Here is a 20,953-nt window from a genome sequence, read left to right on the forward strand (position 1 = left end):
CTCTAGGAGTGTGTGTTGAGGTGGGCGAAGGCAATGGCAGGGGACAGAATGAAAGAAAGTCTCAGAAAAGCTGGTGTGAAGCCCCTACATGTCTATTTATTAACACTTAACTGTAAACAAATCACTTCTCTGGGCCTCAGTTTCTTCATTTGTAAAAATTAGAATTCCTACCTCACAGGGTTGTTGCAGGGAGAATGCTTTTTAAAGTCTCTAGAGAAATATGAATCACCATTGTTAAGAACAAAACCCAAGGGGTCAGTTGTCCTTTAGGAACTGTCTGAGATGGGCAGGCTGTTCTTCGCAAGATGCCTGTTAATCTAGTCCCTAAATCATTGTCAAGTTGTAAAAAGTCCCATGGCAGCTCCAAGAACCTTTCAGGTTGATTTCAAAACCCTGCTGTCATATTAACATGAATCATAATTAGCAGTAGCCCAGAATACTAGTGCTGGAAAAGGCCTTAGAGATCATCTAGTCAAGAGGTTCTTAATCTTTTTTGTGTCATGGACCCCTTTGGTTATTTGGTGAAGCCTATAGACCCCTTCTCAGAATTTAAAAAAAAAAATCATAATTGAAGGAAATGCTGGATTTCAGTTCGATGTTAGTAAAAATAAAGGCGTAATTTTTTTTTCAATCTAAGTTCACAGACCCCTGGTTAAGACATTCTGATCTATTCAAATTTTTGCATTTTACAGAGGACATGGAGATCTAGGAAGGAGTAACTAACCTAAGGTCTCACAGCTAGTTAGTGGTGTATGTAAGGCTAGAGTCCAGTTCTCCTGATTTATAATCCAGGGCTCTTTCCATTATACTACCAGTCTTTCAAATTCAATTCAATTCCACAAGTATTTTTTGAATGGCTTCGCTAGGAGCTGGAGGAGGAGGAGGAGGAGGGAGAGAGCAGAGATACAAAAGCTCTATTATTCATCATTTTCATGTATAGCCAAATGCATTTGGGGCTCACCTAAGTCCAGACACTTTTAGAACAAAGACTCAAGGCTCTGCTATTTTCTTTCTTCCTTTTCCTTTCAGCTTTTTGCCTGTTCCTTCTACCACCATTACCTCCTCCTCTTCCCAATCCCCCTCCTCCTTCCCTCTTGCTCCTAGGAAATCTTGCCAGACTGTTTCCACACTCCTAACCCTTGGTCTCTGAGGGGGAAAAAAAAAAACACTAGTTGGAATCCCTTGTAATGTAATATACCATTCTTCACACATGAAGAGGTCACTCCATCCTAATCCCTTATCAAGAGGGGAGATAACTGAAATCTGAGCTATATTCATACTTCCTCATACATCACCATTTTGATCAGTGAAGCTTATTTGCAAATCTCCTGGTATATACCTGGGGAAAAACCTACTATGGATGGATAAATCGATAAATCTCCTTCAGAGAAGGTGTCCTCTATCCAGAACCAAGAGCAGGAGTTGGCAAAGTAAGCAGATTCCTAGGGGACAACATGTAGGGGAACACAATGAAGAAATGCTTCTGACCCACTTTTTATAATTCTATTTCTGCATAACAAGGAGGTATTTATTTTGCTGTTAGTCAAAGAGTAGGTGTTACATTAAAGGCTCAAAGCAAGGAGAACTCATTTTTAAATCTTGCCTAGGACGCACACATAGTTTACTTGTACAGGTCCTGCCCTTTCTCCTTCAACGCAAAAGTTGTTACACATACACACACTCACATACACACACTCACACACACACACACATTCAGTCTAGGAATCGGGAAAGAGTCCCCATGCTTTCAAATGCACCATCAGTTAACGTCTTAACTCGGGGAGGCTTCTTAGCAAGCTTCATGGACTGCTTTTGTGCAGCTGGCTGCCCATCCAGCCAAGTGACTCAGTGGGCCAGAGGAGAGAAGGCTGCGCTGGAAGTGCCAGCGTGAGAGTCCTTGACCACTCAGACACTCACCCCAACTTGCCAAAGTAGTTCGTTCGCCTACAGAGATTTCAACCTCTGTGATTCCCCGCAAATTGAGTCTCCCTGTTGTTATTTTCTCATTGCTTTTTCCTCTCTCTGCCTTCCACCTCCCTGCCCCGTCCTTTGTCCTCATTACCGCAGCTCAGTGGTGTGTGTTTGTGCGCGCACGTGTCTGTCAGCATTTAGCTGACACGAGTCTCACCATGAAAGGGAGCGGAGGGGTTAGCATTAAAACTACTTCTCTTCCCCACAGCGAATTAACCTGTCTCCCTCCACCATCCCATTCCCATCGCCAGCCCCATGTCTCCTACTAATGGGCATCATCTATGAGGAGAAAAGACACTACCTGAGGGAAGGCAAAGATGACTGAGTGTGTGCATGTGTGTGGTGGGGGGGGGGGAGAAGAAAAGGGGGGAGAGGGATATAAAAACCTTTGAGCAATGATCTTGTACCCATTTCATGCACCCATCACCAGCCCCACGTGTCCTACTATAACTGGCCACTACATCACCTATGAGGAGAAAAGATGCTAGCAGAGGGAAGGCAAGAGGACTGGGTGTGTGTGTGGCTGGGGTGGGGGTGGGAGTGGCCATAAAAACCCTTAAGCAATGATCTTGTACCCATTTCATGCAACTAGAGATGTCTCTGCCTCAGCCTGTTTGTATGTAGCTGGGTATAATGGAAAGAGTCTTGTAGGCTTAGAGAGAAACCTGAATTAAGGTTCCAAGACTAGCTGACTCCTGACACTTAGCTCTATGACCTCAGATGAGTCTCTCTTAGCTTCTCTGCATCTCTCTCTCATCTGTAAAAAGCAGAGCTAAGAATACTGGGCAGTTATGAGAAAGGAGCTTTGTAAACCTTAAAAACATTGCGTAAATGTGAACTGTAATTATTGTCATCAGTACTCCGCTCCCCAATGGGCCCCTCAAGAGAGAAGTTGCCGGGTGGGAGAGCGTAGACAGCAGTTAATGGTTTCCAGGACAACCTCCTCGCAGTCCTGCAGGGCTTCCAGCGTGCGTATCAATGGGCCACAATCATTAGCTGGCTGTGAGCTTTAGGGTAGTCCCGAGTGGGGGTGAGGGATGGAGAAGGGAAGTGAAGGAGACGGGACTCCGAGCTCTTGCGTCTCCAGAGCCAGGGTGGGAGCAGCCCATCAGATTCTTCCCCAAGATACCCTCCCCCACCACCACCACCATCATCTGAAGTCGGGGATCTGCTCACCTGCTCTTGTTGCTTCCCAGGCCTTCTCTGGTTTTGGAAAGTCGGTGTCAAAACTGGGGCAACAAGATACTACGGAGTGAAGAAGCGAAGAGAGTGCTGCCTTTGTAAGCCCAGGATCTGGGTCCAAAGCGACCTTAGAGATCTAGTCCAGCTCCTTCATTTTACATGTGAAGAAACTGAGGTTGAAAAAGGGGTTGCTTTGAACCCCAAAAAATTACAGAAGCAATGAGTGGAAGAGTAAGGACTGAAGAGTAGATTTACAGATGGAAGGACCTTCAAAGTCACTCAAGCCCCTTGTAGTGACTTGCCCAAGGCCTTATAGGTGGCAGAGCCCCGGCCTCCAGACTCCAAATTCAACACCATTTCACTCCCCTGCCTTGCCTCAGACTCTGTGACTCCCAGCCCTACTCCCGCTCTTTATGTAGCTGACCCCTGGCTTTGTTCCTACCTGTGGATGGGACCTTGGACTTCCCTTCTCAGGGTCTTCTTTCTTAGCTGTAAAATGAAGTAGTTGCACTAGGTGAGCTCTAAGGTCTCTTATAGCTCTACATCCTGTGACCCATTTGCACTCCTCATCTATGGTTACAGGATGCACAAAGTCAAGGGCAGGGTGTAGGGTATAGCAGAAAGAGCATTGTACTTCAGTCAGGCATCTTTTGTGTATATGGGGTAGGAAGGGAAGGAGGAGCAGAATCCCTCCTCCCTTGCCCCATCAAGGGAGATGTGCTGCTGGGAAAGACAAAGAAAAAAGGGGACTAGCCCACCTTTTATTCCTTCCTTCTCTATTCTAACCCTCATAAGGAGAAAGCTGACATCCCATTGGAATTCCCCATTCTCTTCAGAGGCCTCTCTATTCTCCCTGTCCTCCAACACTCTTAAATTTCACGACTTTCTTTCTTGGCCTATCCTTCTTTCTACTCCCCTGAAATCTCCTCCTTCCCCATCCACTAGAAGTTATCCTTTCTTTTTCTTTCCCTTCTGTTTCTCCATCCTTTCCTCCTTTTATAAAGCCCTATGTTAATCCTCTTTCTCTTCCTCCATCCTTGTCTCCCTCCTCTCCATTCTTTTCTCCTAGCCTCCTATCTCTTCTCTTTTTTCTTTTCTTTCTCCCTCTTTAGTTCTCTCATCTATCCCTCCTCATCATTTTATCTTTCCTTACATACTTCTCCTTTGTCTCTTTTCCTACTTCTCTCTTTTCTTCCTTTTCTCTTCCCCCAACTCTCTCCTTCATCTTTCTCCCAGTCTCTCTCCCTCTTCCTTTCTCCTTTCTTGGCTTTCTTAATCCTTCCTTTTGCCTCTCCATCATCTTTCTCTCCCTCTCCCTCTCTTCCCTCCTTCCCATTATTAACCTTATTACCACTGGCCTCAAGATATAGACTTTGCTCACTGATTTGATGCCCATAAATTCCTAATGGCAGGTGTTATTTTTTTTCCTTCCAAAATTTTGGTGCCATGGGGCAGCTGGGTGGCAGGATAGAGCACTGGTCCTGGAGTCAGGAGGACCTGAGTTCAAATCCACCTCAGACACTTGACATTTACTAGCTATATGACCCTGGGCAAGTTCTTAGCTCCATTGGCTAACCAAAAAAAAAATCTGGTGCCAAGAGCCAGGGGCAGATGAAGAACTCAGCAGACCTTCAGGAGAGGGTCTCCAAGTCTTTGTACATTTGGCTATAGTTTAACACTTACTGAACCCTCATGAATTTCAGGGAATCAACCCTTGCTATTGAATTTTTGAACATTTTAAAATTTGCTAAATCCTAAAAGGGGAGGAATTAACCACAAGGAGGTTCTGTGCTTCTCCTGAAAAGTCCTCGGTGGGGGGGGGGGGGGGAGAAGAGGAGGGTGGAGTCCAGCACATAGAAAGTTAAATTGATAGATATAGGTCAGTGTCTTTGCAAAGGGGCTCATCTCATCTCTATCACCTTGTAGATCAGAGCTGAAGGGAAAGTGCTTTGTAAACCTTGAAGCACTATACAAATATGAGTTGTTAGAACAATCATTATTAAAAAAACTCCTAATCTGACCCTTCATTTTCCAGGGAAGGAAACTGAAGCCCAGATTAGGGGAAGTAACTCACCCATATTCACATAGCCTGTAAATACAGAGCTGAGATCCAAGTCCTCAGGTTTCAAATCCAGTTCTCTTCCCAAATTAAAGACACCATGGTTCCCACTTCTTTTCTTTCCATCATCAGCTGTTCTGATTTCCAAAACAAGAAGTATTTTCTCATTCTTACTTGGAGTCCTAGCCTGTCATTGACTCTTTGACTTAAGGCAGTTGAGGTCACAATAATAGCATGGTTTACAAAAGTGCTTTGAAAAGAATGAAGTACTGTGTTGACATGGATAATTTTGACCAATACTTGAATATCTGTCAGAGGCTTCTGTAGTCACCTTGTCTGGTAAATTGGCCCTCTAGTCACCATCTTCATCATCTTCACCACCATGGACAGAGTCAGGACAGAGTAGAGTATGGGACTGATTAGTCTCATTTACACCAGAGGAAGGAAAATTAAAGTAAACTCCGGAGGTCCTATCGGAGGATTCAGGCAGCCTCATCTTGGTATAATTGAAAGAAAAAGTGCTGTGTAAACCTCAAAACACTAGGTAAATGTGAGTTATGAAAATTTTTTGAGACTTGGAGTCAGAGAACCTGGGTTTGCTACTAACTGTGCAATCTTGAACAAATCCCATTCTCTCTGGAATTCAAGTTCCTCACTTGAAGGAGTGGGACTAGGGTGGCCTTTGAGGTCCCTTCCAGAAATACAACTGACCCCCTGACTAAATGCCCTCCCCTGCCAGGTCATCTTGTGACATTCATTCTGCTCCACCCAAAACAAAAGGCAGAGGAGACTTTTACTCATCAGTCACTGCTTTGGACTACAGAGCTTCTGAGAGGTACCTGCTGTAGCCCCCAGGTGGTCTGGGGGAGAGAGGATGAGTATTCTGGGAAATGGGATAGAATTTTCCCAATGGCATCTTCGCAGATGCTGCTGTGGGTGCTGGCATAGCCCTGAGGGGCCAGCTCAGCACAGAATGAAGAGGGAAAGGGCAGAGAAGTGGAATATTGGGAGATAAGGGCAGGTGTGAACGAGTCCCAGATTGGCCGTTCAGTAATTTTCTTCAGTCATGTCAGACTTTGTGTGACCCCATTTGGGGTTTTCTTGGCAAAGATACTGTAGTGGTTTGCCATTTCCTTCTTTAGCTCATTTTACAGATGAAGAAACTGAGGCAAACAGGGTTAAATGACTTGCTTAGGGTCACACAGCTAGCCTGAGGCCAGATTTGACTCCAGGCCCTGTGCTCCAACCACTTCACCACCTACCTGTCCTCCAGATTGGCTATTGAAGGCTATTAATCGATCACACACACACACACACACACACACACACACACACACACACACACACATACACATACACACGCGCACTAACATCAAGCCTCAGCCACTTACCTTCCCTGCCCTCCACTATACTACTATACTACTCTGCTCCTCATTTTAAAGGGTTAAATGTGAATTATCAATGAACAGTCCCCACCTCTTGTCCTGTCTGCTTACCTGAGCACAGAACCTTCTCTAATTTCCCTGAACAAAGGAGAGCAAGTCCCATCAAAACCTAAAAGCAATCTATAGTATGGCAAAGAAGGATATCTGGATTTGGAGCCAGAGGACCTGAGATCTAATTCTGGTTCTATCTTCACTTCATATATTAAAAGAGGATGTTGCTGCCTTCCAACTCTGAATCCCAGCATCCTATAGTCCAGGAGGCCAAACTCTCCAATGCCTTCCTTGAATTGTGTCTCACTCACTCCATTCCAAGGTTTCCTTCTGAAATGACCAACTGTTGAATCACCAACTGCATACAAAGAAGACATTTCTCCTGAAGTCAGCATTGGGACTAGGAGTAGGCAATGCAGACCTCTGCTAAGTGCTACAGACGCCAATAAGGGATATTTTTTTCATATTCCTTTTTTTAAATGCACATTTTAAGAAAAGGAATCTGACCTGTGATTTCATCTGTATAGGGAATCAACACCTGCTCCGCAACTTAGCCTGGGATGCAGAGGGGTTAAGTGACTTGCCCAGTATCATACAGCCAGCATATGTCAAAGGCAGGATCTGAACCCAGTTCTTTAGGCTGCCTCACTATCAACTACACCATGCTGTATCTTGTACATATGCATAATGCTAGACAATCCTGCTCTCCATGGCAGGCAGTATTTACTTTGTGATCAGTCATGTTTCAGGTATTACAGTAAAGGCTCTAAGCCTCTGGCAGATAAGAATACACGCTCCAGGACACACAACAATCAAGGAAAATGGACTATCAAGTATTATCTTTGTCCTTTGTATTCTTCTGTAAATTATGCTTTGTTGTGATGTACTTATCAGGGTTGGGGGTGGAGGGAGTATGAAGAACTGCAGAGTCCAATGGAGAACAGCAAGTACAGACCATAGAATGCCTGAGTTAAGTACAGTACATTGATTTTGAGGCTGTAATCAATGGCTATGCAGCCAAAGAAATAAGAATGGCCAATGGGATCACCATGAAATGTGTAGTGTTGCCTCTGTATAAATGACTCTGTGGTTGTCCTTCTGCTCCAGCTCAAAACTAAAATAAATTTTTCTTTTATGATTTAAAACTGTGTCTATATATAAAACTGTGTTCATACCTTTGAGGGACAATCGATTCTCCAACCTAGCCTAGGGCACACCAATGCCTTGGCCAGGCTTTGACTGCAGTCATCTTATCTCCCAGGAGCCTCCAGGAACCAAACTTGGGACTGCTCTCAACCTCTTCGTCTTCAAAATTTTTAATATATTTTGTAGTTTCCATTTTTTATTGTTATCTTTTGTGTTCATATCATAATTTCCTTTCTTCTTTCCTTCTTTTCTTCCTTCCTTCCCTTTTTCTTTCTTTCCTTCTTTCTTTCTCTCTTTTTTCTTTCCTTTTTTTTTTTAAAGGCTGGAAGTACAGGGACCATTCACAGGCTGAGTCCCACCCTGATCAGCTCAGTTGTTTTGACCTGCTCTGTTTCCATCCTTGGCTGGTTTGCCTCTCCTTAGGCAACCTGGTAACCTCCCACTCCCAGGGGGCCCATCATGTTAATGCTAAACTCATTTTGGATATCTAATCAGCATAGCCAGCCCTCTGCAGTTCAGAACTTCCAAGCTCAAAAGATCTGCCAGCCTCAGCCTTCCCAGGAGTAGGGATTACAGGCATATGCCACTAGCCAGGCTCAATACCTTCATTTGTAAAGATATGCTTCCTTCCTCCCCTACTCACTGAGACTTCCCTTTCAGCAAAAAAGAAAAAAAAAGTTAAAAAAGGAACTCGGGAAAACTAACCAACATATCAACCAAATTTGACAGCATATGCAGTTATAGACCCTAGTCCTCTACTCCTGGGAGAGACAGAGAGAGGAAGGTACATGCCTTTATCTCTTCTTCAGGACCAAGCTGGATCATTATAACACAACCATGTCATTTCAGGGTGCCGAGGGACTTTTGTTGTTTTTTTTTCTACTGTTGTAGTGATTGGGTATATTGCTTTCCTTGCTCTGTATTATTTCCTCTGAGTTCATGTCTGACTACTCATTCATCTCTGAATCCTTCATATTCATAATTCCCTGTGGTACAGTAATATTTCATTACATGCAAGTACCACACAATTTGTTCATTTCCCAATCAATGGACATTTGGTTTCTTTCAAGTTCTTTGCTACCACAAAAAGTCTTACTATGGATATTTTTAAAACAATGCTCTCACTCACATGCATAATATAATTTGAACCTTGAGGGGTGCAATGTCATAGGATTGCGATTATCTCCATTTAAGAGATAAAAAAGTTAAATCTCTGAAGGGGAAAGTGACTTGACCACAGCCAACTAGTAGTAGACATGGTCCTGGAAACCAGATCCCCTCCCCCATCCCCTTAGAGTTTTTTTCCCCCAATAGACCACCTCAGCCATTTTCTACATGGTATCTGTGACATGAATAATTAGACATCTTTCAAAGGTTTTGCAAGATTCACAATGAAAACATAAGAGCTAAACAAGTATCAGCTACTGGTCTGTTGGTTGATTTCATTTATCATGCATTATTCTTTGACTTATACCCTTCCCTTCCCCCATGTTTATCAAGGGATGAAAACATCAGGCACGTATGTGTGTATGAGCCCAATATCCAGGACAGCTGTACTCTCTTCCTCCCCATTCCACCCCTTAGCATCCCCATGGTCCCCAGACTTGTCAAGCCTTCTGGCTGACAAGCACTATTCCTCTTGCCTCCTCCACATTCAAAACAGGCATTGCCTCTCCTTTCAAATAGAGTAGCTATGGACAGCTATTCTAGAACTTCCTGCAAGAAATGGGCTCCCACTGGCAGATGGGCACCTAACCTGTGGGACTGGATAAGAATATCTTGAAATTCCCCATGAAACAGGCAAGGAGGGGCTTTCTGGCAAGGAAGGAGAAGAAGCTGTTATCTCCAGTCTCATTTCATTAAGAATGTGTGATTGAGTGTCCTTACAGCCTGAGGAAGGGGATTCAGCTAGTCGGTACAGGCTGTTCTCAGACTGACAGGAGCCACCTTCAGAAGTCTCATCCCAGCTGGGTAACAGTCAAAAGCACTTGGGGAGAGGCTGGAAGAACTGCTTCCAGAGGCACAAGGACCAGGAGCAATTTTGATCATTAGCAGTTGGTTATTTGATGTAATCTGAGGCCACCTCCCCCCACCCCTCCCCACTCCCAGCCAAATTTTTTCCTGCAACCTACCTACCTGACTTGGAGCCTTAAATTCCATAAATAATCCATTTCTTTTTATTTGTTATTTTTTATTTATTTTTAGTTTTCAACATTCACTTCCACAAGATTTTGAGCTCTAAATTTTCTCCCCATCTCATCCCTCCCCCCACGCCAAGATGGCATGCATTCTGAATACCCCTTCCCCTAATCTGCCCTCCCTTCTATCTCTCCTCCCCTTCTCTTATCCCCTTCCCCTTCTATTTTCCTATAGGGTAGGATAGATTTTTATACTCCATTCCCTGTATTTCTTATTTCCCAGTTGCATGTGAAAATTTTTTTAACATGTGTTTTTAAAACTTTGGGTTCCAAATTTTCTCTCTTCCTCCCTCCCCACCTAACCTCATTGAAAAGGCAAGCAACTCAATACAGATTATACATGTGTAGTTATGCAAAACACTTCCATAGTAGTCATGTTGTGAAAAACTAAGTATATTTCCCTTCATCCTATCCCACCCCCATTTATTCTGTTCTCTCTTTTGACCCTGTCCACTCCTCAGAAGTGTTTGCTTCTGATTACCCCCTCCTCCAATCTGCCCTCCCCTCTATCATCCCCCTGCTCTCTTGTCCCCTTCCCCCCTATTTTCCTGTAGGGTAAGATAGATTTCCATACCCAATTGAGTGTGTATGTTATTCCCTCCTCCAAATCTGATGAGAATAAGATTCACTCATTCCCTCTCACCTTCCCCTGTTTCCCCTCCACTGTAAAAGCCTTTTCTTGTCTATTTTATGTGAGATAATTTACCCCATTCTACCTCTCCCTTTCTCCTTCTCCCAGTATAATCCTCTCTTACCCCTTAATTTTATTTCTTCAGATATCACCCCTTCATCTTCAACTCACCCTGTGCCATCTATCTATCTATCTATCTATCTATCTATCTATTTATCTATCTATCTATACATACATATGATTTTTACCCTCCAACTACCCTAATACTGACAAAGGTCTCATGAGTTACAAATATCATCTTTCCATGCAGGAATGTAAACAGTTCAACCTTAATAAGTCTCTTATGATTTCTCTTTCCTGTTCACCTCTTCATGTTCCACTTGAGTCTTGTATTTGAAAGTCAAATTTTCTATTCAGCTCTGGTCTTTTCATCAAGAATATTTGAAAGTCCTCTATTTCACTGAATGACCATTTTTTTCCCCTGAAGGATTATACTCAGTTTTGCTGGGTAGGTGATTCTTGGTTGTAATCCTATCTCCTTTGCCCTGCAGAATATTATATTCTATGCCCTTCAGTCTTTTAATGTAGAAGCTACTAAATCTTGTGTTATCCTGATTGTGTTTCCACAATACTTGAATTGTTTCTTTCTGGCTGCTTGTAATATTTTCTCCTTGACCTGGGAACTCTGGAATTTGGCTACAATATTCCTAGGAGTTTTCCTTTGGGGATCTCTTTCAGGAGGAGATCAGTAGATTCTTTCAATTTCTATTGTGCCTTCTGGTTCTAAAATATCAGGGCAGTTTTCCTTAATCATTTCTTGAAAGATGATGTCTAGGCTCTTTTTTTAATCATGCTTTTCAGATAGTCCAATAATTTTTAAATTCTCTCTCCTGGATCTATTTTCCAGGTCAGTTGTTTTTCCAATGAGATATTTCACATTGTTTTCTAATTTTTCATTCTTTTGGATTTGTTTTACAGTGTCTTGATTTCTCATAAAGTCATTAGCTTCCAATTGCTCCATTCTAATTTTTAAGGAAGTATTTTCTTCAGTGAGCTTTTGGACTTCCTTTTCCATTTGGCCAATTTTGCTTTTTAGGGCATTCTTCTCATTGGCTTTTTGGACCTCTTTTGCCATTTGGGTTAGGCTATTTTTTAAGATGTTATTTTCATCAGTATTTTTTGGGCTTTCCTTTAGCAAGCTGTTGACTTGTTTTTCATGATTTTCTTGCATCACTCTCAGTTTTTTCTCTACTTTTCTTACTTGCTTCTCAAAATCCTTTTTGAGTTCTTCCACGGCCTGGAACTGATTCATATTTTTCTTGGGGGCTTTGGATGTAGAAGCTTTGACTTTGTTGTCTTCTTCTGGTTGTATGTTTTGATCTTCTCTGTCACCAAAGTAAGATTCTATGATCTGACTCTTTTTGCGCTGCTTGCTCAGATCGCAGCCAATTACTTGAGTTATAAACTCTTTGTTAAGGTAGGGGTCTGCTTCCAGTGTGGAGAATGTACTGTCCCAAGCTTCAGGGGTTTTGTGCAGCTGTTTTCAGAGATACTTCTAGGGACCTATAAATTTTCAGTTCTTCCAAGGTAGTATGATCAAGGGAGAGGTATTTACTCCTTTCCTAGCCTGTGCTGTGGTCTATGAGTGATCACAAGTACTCTTTTCTGCCTTGGAACTGAGAGGAGGATTTCCTCTCCACAGCCACTACAAGCTCCACCATGCCAGTGCTCCTCCTCGCCCCAGGACCACCACCCAGGACTGTGACCCAGATCCAAGCATGGGCAAAGCAAGAGAATCCTGTACCAGCAGAGAGATCCCTGAAATCCCTCTCTGATCAGTCACTGGATTCCCCCTCAATCTGTGGGCGGGAAGCTCTGGAAGCAGCCGCTGCCCTGGGGCTGAGCTCAGAGAATGGGGCTGGTACTGACTGTGCTTCTCTTTCACCGCCACAGACACAGACTTTTCCTACTGACCTTCTAAGTTGTCTTTGGCGTTCATGGGTTGAGAAGTCTGGAAACCACCATAGCTGCCTGTGATTCAGTCCTCTGAGACCTGCTCCAGGTTCGCTGAGGCCTGTCCGCCCACACCAAACTGTATTCCTCTCCCAGCTGGGCGTGATATATCTTTCTGATCAATCATCCAGGTTGTCTTGGGCTGTAAATTTGTTTCACTCTGTCTTTTTCTGGATTCTGCTGCTTTAGAATTTGTTTAGAGAGATTTTTTACAGGTATTTGGAGGGGTTTGGGGGAGAGCCCAAGCAAGTCACTGCTTTTAATCTGCCATCTTGGCTCCACCCCCCTCAATAATCTATTTCTTAGGCACCAAGAACTTATTAAGCGTTTATGATATGTGAGGCAATTCCTAAAGGCTGATGATACAAAAAATAAAAATAAAAATGGTCTCTGCCCTCCACAGGCTCACACTCTAATGGGGGAATACAACATGCAAACAACTATGTACAAACAAGATGTATATAGAGTAAATTAGAGACAATCTCATAGGAAAACCATTAGCATTGGAGGGGGGAAAGCAAGGTAAAAATTCTCAGGGGGTAAATATTGCCCTTTCTCTGCTCATTCTCTTTCATTCATTCACTCATTCAACCAGCATTCACTGAACATCTATGCTAATCTCTGGGGATACTAAGATGAACAAGATTTGCCCACCTGTCCTCCAAGGGCTTACAGTTTAGTAGGGAACATGAAACATGTATCCAAATGTATATGACACAAAGGATGTGAACAAAGGAAAAGTCTGAGGGACAGAGTTTCTGGGTAATTAATAATTAATATTAATTAGGCTAGCTGATAATCAATAAATTGATGGTCACTGGTTTCTCTTGGTACCCAAAGACAAAACCATGGAGATCATTGAATGCTTAAATACCTTTGGAAAAGGGAGTGACCCTGACAGGAGAAATTTGACCTTTCAGGCTAGGAGCACAAAATGGGGACCAGGACAGACTCTTTGATCCCCTCCCAAGCTTGGCACTGCCTATTGAGAACATGCAATAGGTATCTTCTCTGAACCTCGGTCTCCCCATCTGTCAAATGGACCCATTCCACTCTTTTCTTCAAATCTTAGAATTTTTAGAGCTTGAAAAGACCTTGGAGACCATCTATTGTGGTCCCTTAAAGTTTATTTAAGAGAACTGAGACACTGAGAGAGAAAGTCATTTAACCAAGGTCTCACAACTATCCTATAATAAGAATGTGGGGGTCAACTCAAGCCCCCAACTAATCCTTCCTTATCCCTAGTCACATCTGAATCTTCTCAGCTATTTACTTAGATTAAGCTTTATCAAATGGCCTTATATATGAATTCCTGGATTCCTTTTAGGAGGTAAGTTTCCCCATGTCAGAGTGGCATCTATACTATATACATACCATATACCAGAATCCAATTGGGCAAGAAGGAGCTCAGAGGTAATCTAGTCCAATCTAGACTTGAGATTACTCTTCTTTTTAAAAAAATATTTTGTTTCCCACTTAACCCCAATTGTCTCACCCCCCAAAAAAAAATTTGGTTTCCAATTACATGTAAAAATAATTTTAGCATTCTTTTTTTTAATTTTCAGTTCCAAATTCTCTCCCTCCCTCTCTTTTGCTCTCCCTTCCCTGAGATGGCAAGCAATTTAATATAGGTCATACATGTGCAGTCATGCAAAACATTTCAATATTAGTCATGTTGCGAGAGAAAACATAGACAAAAAAAAACCATGAAAAAAAAATAAAGTTTTTTAAAATGTATGCTTTGATTTGCATTCAGACTCCATCAATTTTCTCTGGAGATGGATAACATTTTTCATCATAAATCCTTCAGAATTAAATCTTTGTTTTCTGAGAGTAGGTAAGTCATTCACATTTGGTCATCTTACAATATTGTTGTTATTGTGTACAATGCTCTCCAGGTTCTGTTCACTTCACCTTGCATCAGTTAGTGTAAATCTTTTCAGTTTTTTCTGAGAGCATCTTGCTCATCATTTCTTATAGCACAATAATATTCCATCACAATCACATATCACAACTTGTTCAACCATTCCCCAATTAATGGGCATCCCCTCAATTTTCAATTCTTTGCCACCACAAAAAGAACTGATATATATATATATATATATATATTTGTAAAAATAGGTCTTTTCCCCCTTTCTTTGTTCTCTTTGGGATATAGAACTAGTAGTGATATTGCTGGATCAAAGAGTATGGGTCCTTTGGGCAGATTATTCTCCAGAATAGTCAGACCATTTCACAAGTCCACCAACAGTGCATTAGTCTTCCTATTTTCCCAAATCTCCAACATTTATCATTTTCCTTTTCTGTCATGTTAGGCAATCTGACAGATGTGAGGTGGTAACTCAAGAGTTATTTTAAGTTGCATTTCTCTAATCAATTGTGATTTAGAACATTTTTTCATTTGACTATAGAAGCCAATGATTGCTTCATCTGAAAACTGCCAGTTCATATCCTTTGACCATTGATCAATATTCTTACATATATTCTCATATTCTTATAAATTTGACCCAGCTGAGATTTCTCTTCTTTACAATAATCCAGAAAAGTAGTTATCCAGTCTTTGCCTAGAGACCTCATTATCCCCCAAGGCAGCCCATTTACCTTTTGGAGCACTCTGACTGCTAGGAAGTGTTTTCCTTACCTCCCTCAGAAATCTACTTCCCTACAATTCCATTTTATCCACTTCCATTGCTCCTAGGTCTGTTCTCTAGGGAAAAACAGAAAAGTCTAATCATTCTTCCATGTGATTTAAATATTTAAAAGCAGGTCTCATGTTTCCCCTGAATATTCTCTTCTCCAAGCTAAACATTCCTATTTTTCCCCAATAGATCCTTACATGGTATCTAGTGGAAGGTATTGAATCTCCTCCCTTATCGTCAGCCTACTGCCTGTTCCTGTTCCTCACACAGAACCATCTATCTCCCATCTTTGTATCTTTTCATTAGCTGTTCTTCATTCCTGAAATGCTCTCTCTCCTCACCTCTACCTCTTAGAATCCCTAGCTTCTGTCAAGATTCAACTCAAGAGCTACTTTCTGCAGGAGGTTTTTCCTGTTCCTTCCCTCCACCCCCACTTCTAGAATCTTCCCTTTTGATGTAACCTTAGAGTATCTGCTCTATGTGTATCTTGCATGTACCTATTTGTATACACACTGTTTTCTCCATTAAGAAGGTAAGCTTCTTGAGGGCAAGACGTGGCATTGCAGCATGTATTTCTTTCTTGGAATCCCCAGCACTTAATGCCTGGCAAAGGGTAAACACTTAACAAATTCTTGTTGATTAATTAATAGATTGATTGATCATCCTCAATGGCTTTCTCCAGTTTGTTAATGACCTACTTTAAATGTGGCTACATGACTGGATTCCATCCAGGACAACCCCCTCCCTAAGTGATGACCTGATCAGGACAAAGGATATAGGAACTATAGTCTTAGCTGAATACTTCCTTTGGTCCATTGTTCTTGTCACTGAGCCAACCCAAATCAGCTCATTGGCACAAACAAACTCCAAATAGTAAATCCCATCCAACACAAAGGGTCAGTGGGCCTCTAATATCTTTAGAGAAGAATGTTCCTTATTGCTCCCAGGGAAGGATTATCCAAACTGCTGTTTCCTCACTGAGAACATCTTCATTTATCAGCCTCCAGAGAGTGTCTTTTCTTTGTGAGGATGTCACAGTAGGGATCTACTAGGGATGGAAGTAAAATAAGACAATGATTAATTACTAAATTCCCTGATTTTCTCCCTAATATATATCCTGCACAAGTCACTAAATTAGAGTACTACAAGCAATTGGAAAAAGGCCTCCCTGACTTTAGGAATTCAAAAATGAAGAGGATCATAGAATCATACTGGGAGGGATTTTAGAGGCATGAAATCTACCCCCTTCCATTTTACAGATGAAACAAATGAGGTACAGTGAGGATAAGGGACTTGCCCAGGGTCAGATAGTAAGTATCTGAGACAGGATTCGAACCTGTGTTTTTCTCTTTTTGTTGTTGTTGTTGTTGTTGTCGTGATTGTTGTTGTTTTTGTTGTTTTTGCCTTTCTTTGAATCCCCAGAGTTTAGTACAATGAAAGGAACATTTTTGTTGTTGTTGAGTCACTTTTCAGTTGTGTCTGACTCTTCGTGACTCTATTTGGGGATGCAGTGGATGACCTTGGCCTTTCTAAATTAAGGTCTTTCCCAGCTCTCAGTTTGTCTGAGGCCACACCACTCAATGACTAAGGGCTAGGTAAAAATTGAGACAAAAGATAGCTTAACTTACCATCACAAAGTTTGTGTGGTTTGTCCTTTGTTCTCGAAGAGGACCACGACATCAGGAAGATGATGCCATGACTTGCAATTGAATTGGATTTAAGTGAGAGAGGGATGTGCAAAGTCACCAGCCTCACTTTCTCCTCCAAAGCCACCTGGGTCCAGTGGCCAAATATAGGTCAGGACAACTGGAGATGGCCCAGGATGCAGTGAGAGACTTTGGCCTTTTTAAGCTAAGGTCTTCCAAGTTCTCCCTTTGAATGAGGCAATGCCCATTCAGTGATTGGGCCTGTTTAAGAAGTGAGTCAAGGAATTCCAAAAGACTCTTGATGGAAAATGCTATCCACATCCAGAGAAAGAACTAAGGAGTCTGAATGCAAATGGAAGAATACTATTATATCTCTTTTTTTTGTTTCTTCTTTCTCATGGTTTTTCCCTTTGGTTCTAATTCTTCCTTACAACCATGACTAATGTGGAAATATGTTTAATATGATTGTTCATGTATAGACTATATCAGATTGCATGCTGTCTTGGGGAGGGGGAGAAAATTTAGAGCTCAAAATCTTACAGAAGTGACTGTTGAAAACCAAAAACAAACAAATAAATAAAATAAAAAAGAGGTGAGTCAAGGGACGGCCCCTTTAATAAGAAAAAAAATCAAGCTGAAAGGGGAAGACCCTCAGGGTAGCTATATCAGTCTGGGAGACCCTCAGAGTTTCTGGCTGGAACAGAAAACAATTGCTATTTACGAAGTTATGCTAAGCCACAGAGCCTGGTCCATAGTAAGCATGTAAGAAATACTTGTTAATTGATTGTTTAAAGGGATTTCTGGGGTCCCAGAACAACTTATTCAGAAGATAATTAGTGACATGAACTACTTGGAGACATATTATATAGCTTATGATCTCATATTTGGAAAGACATTGGAAGGACATAAGGAAAAGCCAACGAAAATGTTTGTCAGAATGTTAGATGAGATAGAAGAGGATAGTCAGATGCTATCAATTGACAAGAACCAGTTCTGTAGAGGATATGTTAAAACCGTGGGTCACAAATAGGCTCCACAGGAACTCTGAGAAGACAGAAGCATTTGTGCTAGGCCATATCCAAATATTTTCAATTGCTAAACACTTCTCTAGCCTCTAGTGGCTACTATTAGAAATTTGCAAAGAACGGGGCTATCCCTGTGAAAGCTCCTGGTGATCTCACTCACGGTTATAAGGTCAAGGAGTACTGGAAATGGAAGGGCAAAAGGTGGTCATTTGGCTTAAACCCTCTGGTTCTATGTGTAGGTTGTTGCTATGGGATAAATAAGAAGGCCTTGGGTAACTTGATCAACTGTAAATACAAACTCTTTGAGGGATCGATCATAGATTTATTTATTTTTGAGAAATATTTTCAGGTTATTTTACTTAAACTAATTATGAGATTTATGTGCATCCTTAATAATGCACACAAGGAAGGCTTATGATTCATGTTTTGTCAGTAGAATAAAGATTTTAAAATGAGCACACCTAGTATTATTCCTACCCAATTATTTTCCCCATAAGTTATATTTATAATAAAGCCATAAGGCAATCTGCATTCCACTGGCTTATTATAACCCAAGAAACAAAGCAGGGATGCTCAAGGGTCAATCAGAGGCTCAAGACCCATTTCATTGTGCTTATGTAGTTCTAATAAAACAAGCAACTTACACTATATCCTCCTCATTTATATATGTATATATATTAAGGGTAGAAAATTCTCCAAGGAAAATCAAAGTAACTGGAAAGCTCATAACACACAGGCTCCTTTAGAAATAGTATCTACCAGGTGGGGTGAGGGGGAGAAGAGAGCATTATACATTCCCTTTGCAATGAGCTTTGGTACAAGAAACTCAACAGAAGAATTAGATTTTTGGGAAGCCCTGTCATATTCTTAAGGTCTGGGAGATGGAGCAGCAGGCCATGAAGATGACTTACTTCTCACCAAAAGTCATTCCTTTAAGAAAAGACGAGTCAGGTGGTACCATAGTGAATAGAGCATGGGCCTGGAGTCAGGAAGACTCATCTTCCTGAGTTCAAATCCATCCTAAGACACTTACTAGCTGTGTGACTCTGGGTAAGTCACTTAATCCTGTTTGCCTCAGTTTCCTTGTCTGTAAAATGAGCTGGAGTAGGACACGTCAAACCACTCCAGTATCTTTATCAAGAAAACCCAAAATGGGGTCACAAAGAATTGAACATGACTGAAACAACAATTTTTTAATCAAGGGGAAATAAGACCAAACTTGGATATGACTTGCTGAAATATGAACTTTTCACTGGACTGATTTACACAGCTCCCTTTATTAAATTGTTCTGAATAAAACAGGAGAAATGCTTCATTATATTTTCTCCAAATTGACCAAAAAGACGATGGAGATTTACAAGATTTAAAAACACAAAATGCATTCAACTTTGTCACTCTTAATTTTAAGAAATCTTCTCTTGGAACAAAATAGCACTATGACTCTGGCAGTAAAGACAAAGAAGGGGACATTGAACAGTTGGCCAGTGGACAGAGAAGAGTCATTCTGAAATGCACACCTTGGTTTGTATTCCACTGCTTACATCTCTGTCTTTGTAAATAAGCATTTCAATAGTTGGTGATGCTTATCTCAATTATGTCTGTCATAAGGAGGCCCTTGGGAATGGCTATCTTCTCATTCTGTTCCTGACTCTATAGGGTGTCCCAAAAGTCCTAATGCATTGTTAAGCTATTTGCTATTAAAGCTAATCAAGCTTAAAAAGACATTTGGTAATTTTTCTGGAGAACATCCTCATAATGTGTTTCCATGTCCAAAGAAAGTGTTGTTGTTGTTCCGTCATTTCATTCATATCCAACTCTTTGTGACCCCATTTGGGGTTTTCTTGGCAGAGATAGTACAGTGGTTTGCCATTCCCTTCTCCAGCTCATTTTACAGATGAGGAAACTAAGGCAAATAGCATGAAGTGACTTGCCCAGGGTCACACAGCTAATAAGTGTCTGATACCAGATTTGAACCCAGATCCTCCTGCCTCCAAACAGCCTTTAAGATATGACTGAATTGGCTCCCAACCTTTTCTGCTTCTTCAGAAAGGTTATTTAGAATATAAACCATTTCTTCAAACTGTTGCTGGTCAATCCTGTTCTCTAACTTGACACAAAACTTGATCCGGAACTGCAACTGGATGCCACTGCTGATGTCCCACTGGGTATATGAAGATTCTCCTGTTAGGTTACCACCAGGTGAGGCAGACAGAGACTGGACAGATGGGATTGGCCACCTTCTATACAACTGCCATCACTCTCCTTTGTAATTCTTTTGAAAATGCTTTACTAGTGTTTTTTAACCATTTAACTACTGTGAATGGCTCTTAGTTCATAGTTTCCAATATAAATTGAATATCATTAATTACATTTTAATGAAAGATCACGAATGTCTCAGGAAAAGACTTTTCCTCATTCTGTTATTCCTCTTTTTATTCTAGCTACACTGATTTGTTTCATGTAAAAGTTTTTCAGATTTATGTTTATTCAGATTTATTTATAATGGAAATTTTCCATTTCTGGTTCATTTTTAATAAGCCTCTATTATTGGTTTGGTTATATCCTCATAAGCACCGTTGTGTAAGGTCAGTAGTTTTCCCTCCTTGTCTCTAAGTTTTTTATGTAACCTTTTATATTTCAGTTCCTTTCTTCCAGTTGGAGCTCCTATGGTGTGAGCTGCTGGTCTAATCAAAGGTCCCACCATGATGCTTTTCAGTTTGCCCAGTCATTCTTATCATATCTCGAATTCTTCTCCAGCAGTTTGTGTTTTAGGGTTTCATATAATCATGGAACTGTAGAATTCTCTGGGACTTTGGTGGCCATCTAGCTCAATCTGTACCTACATACCTGCTGTGGGGGACATCCGAGGGGCTTCCCCTTCTCCAACTGGCAGATCACGTCTGGCTTGGAAATGGCAAGGTCTAAGCAGATGAGGTTCTTGTGGTTCTTAAGCATCACCTCCTGGTACAGCTCCTTCTAAGAAGAGGCCAAGTGCCCCCACTCCTCT

The sequence above is a fragment of the Vombatus ursinus genome, unplaced genomic scaffold (assembly GCF_900497805.2).
Source record: "Vombatus ursinus unplaced genomic scaffold, bare-nosed wombat genome assembly UNPS02014807.1, whole genome shotgun sequence".
NCBI lineage: Eukaryota > Metazoa > Chordata > Mammalia > Diprotodontia > Vombatidae > Vombatus > Vombatus ursinus.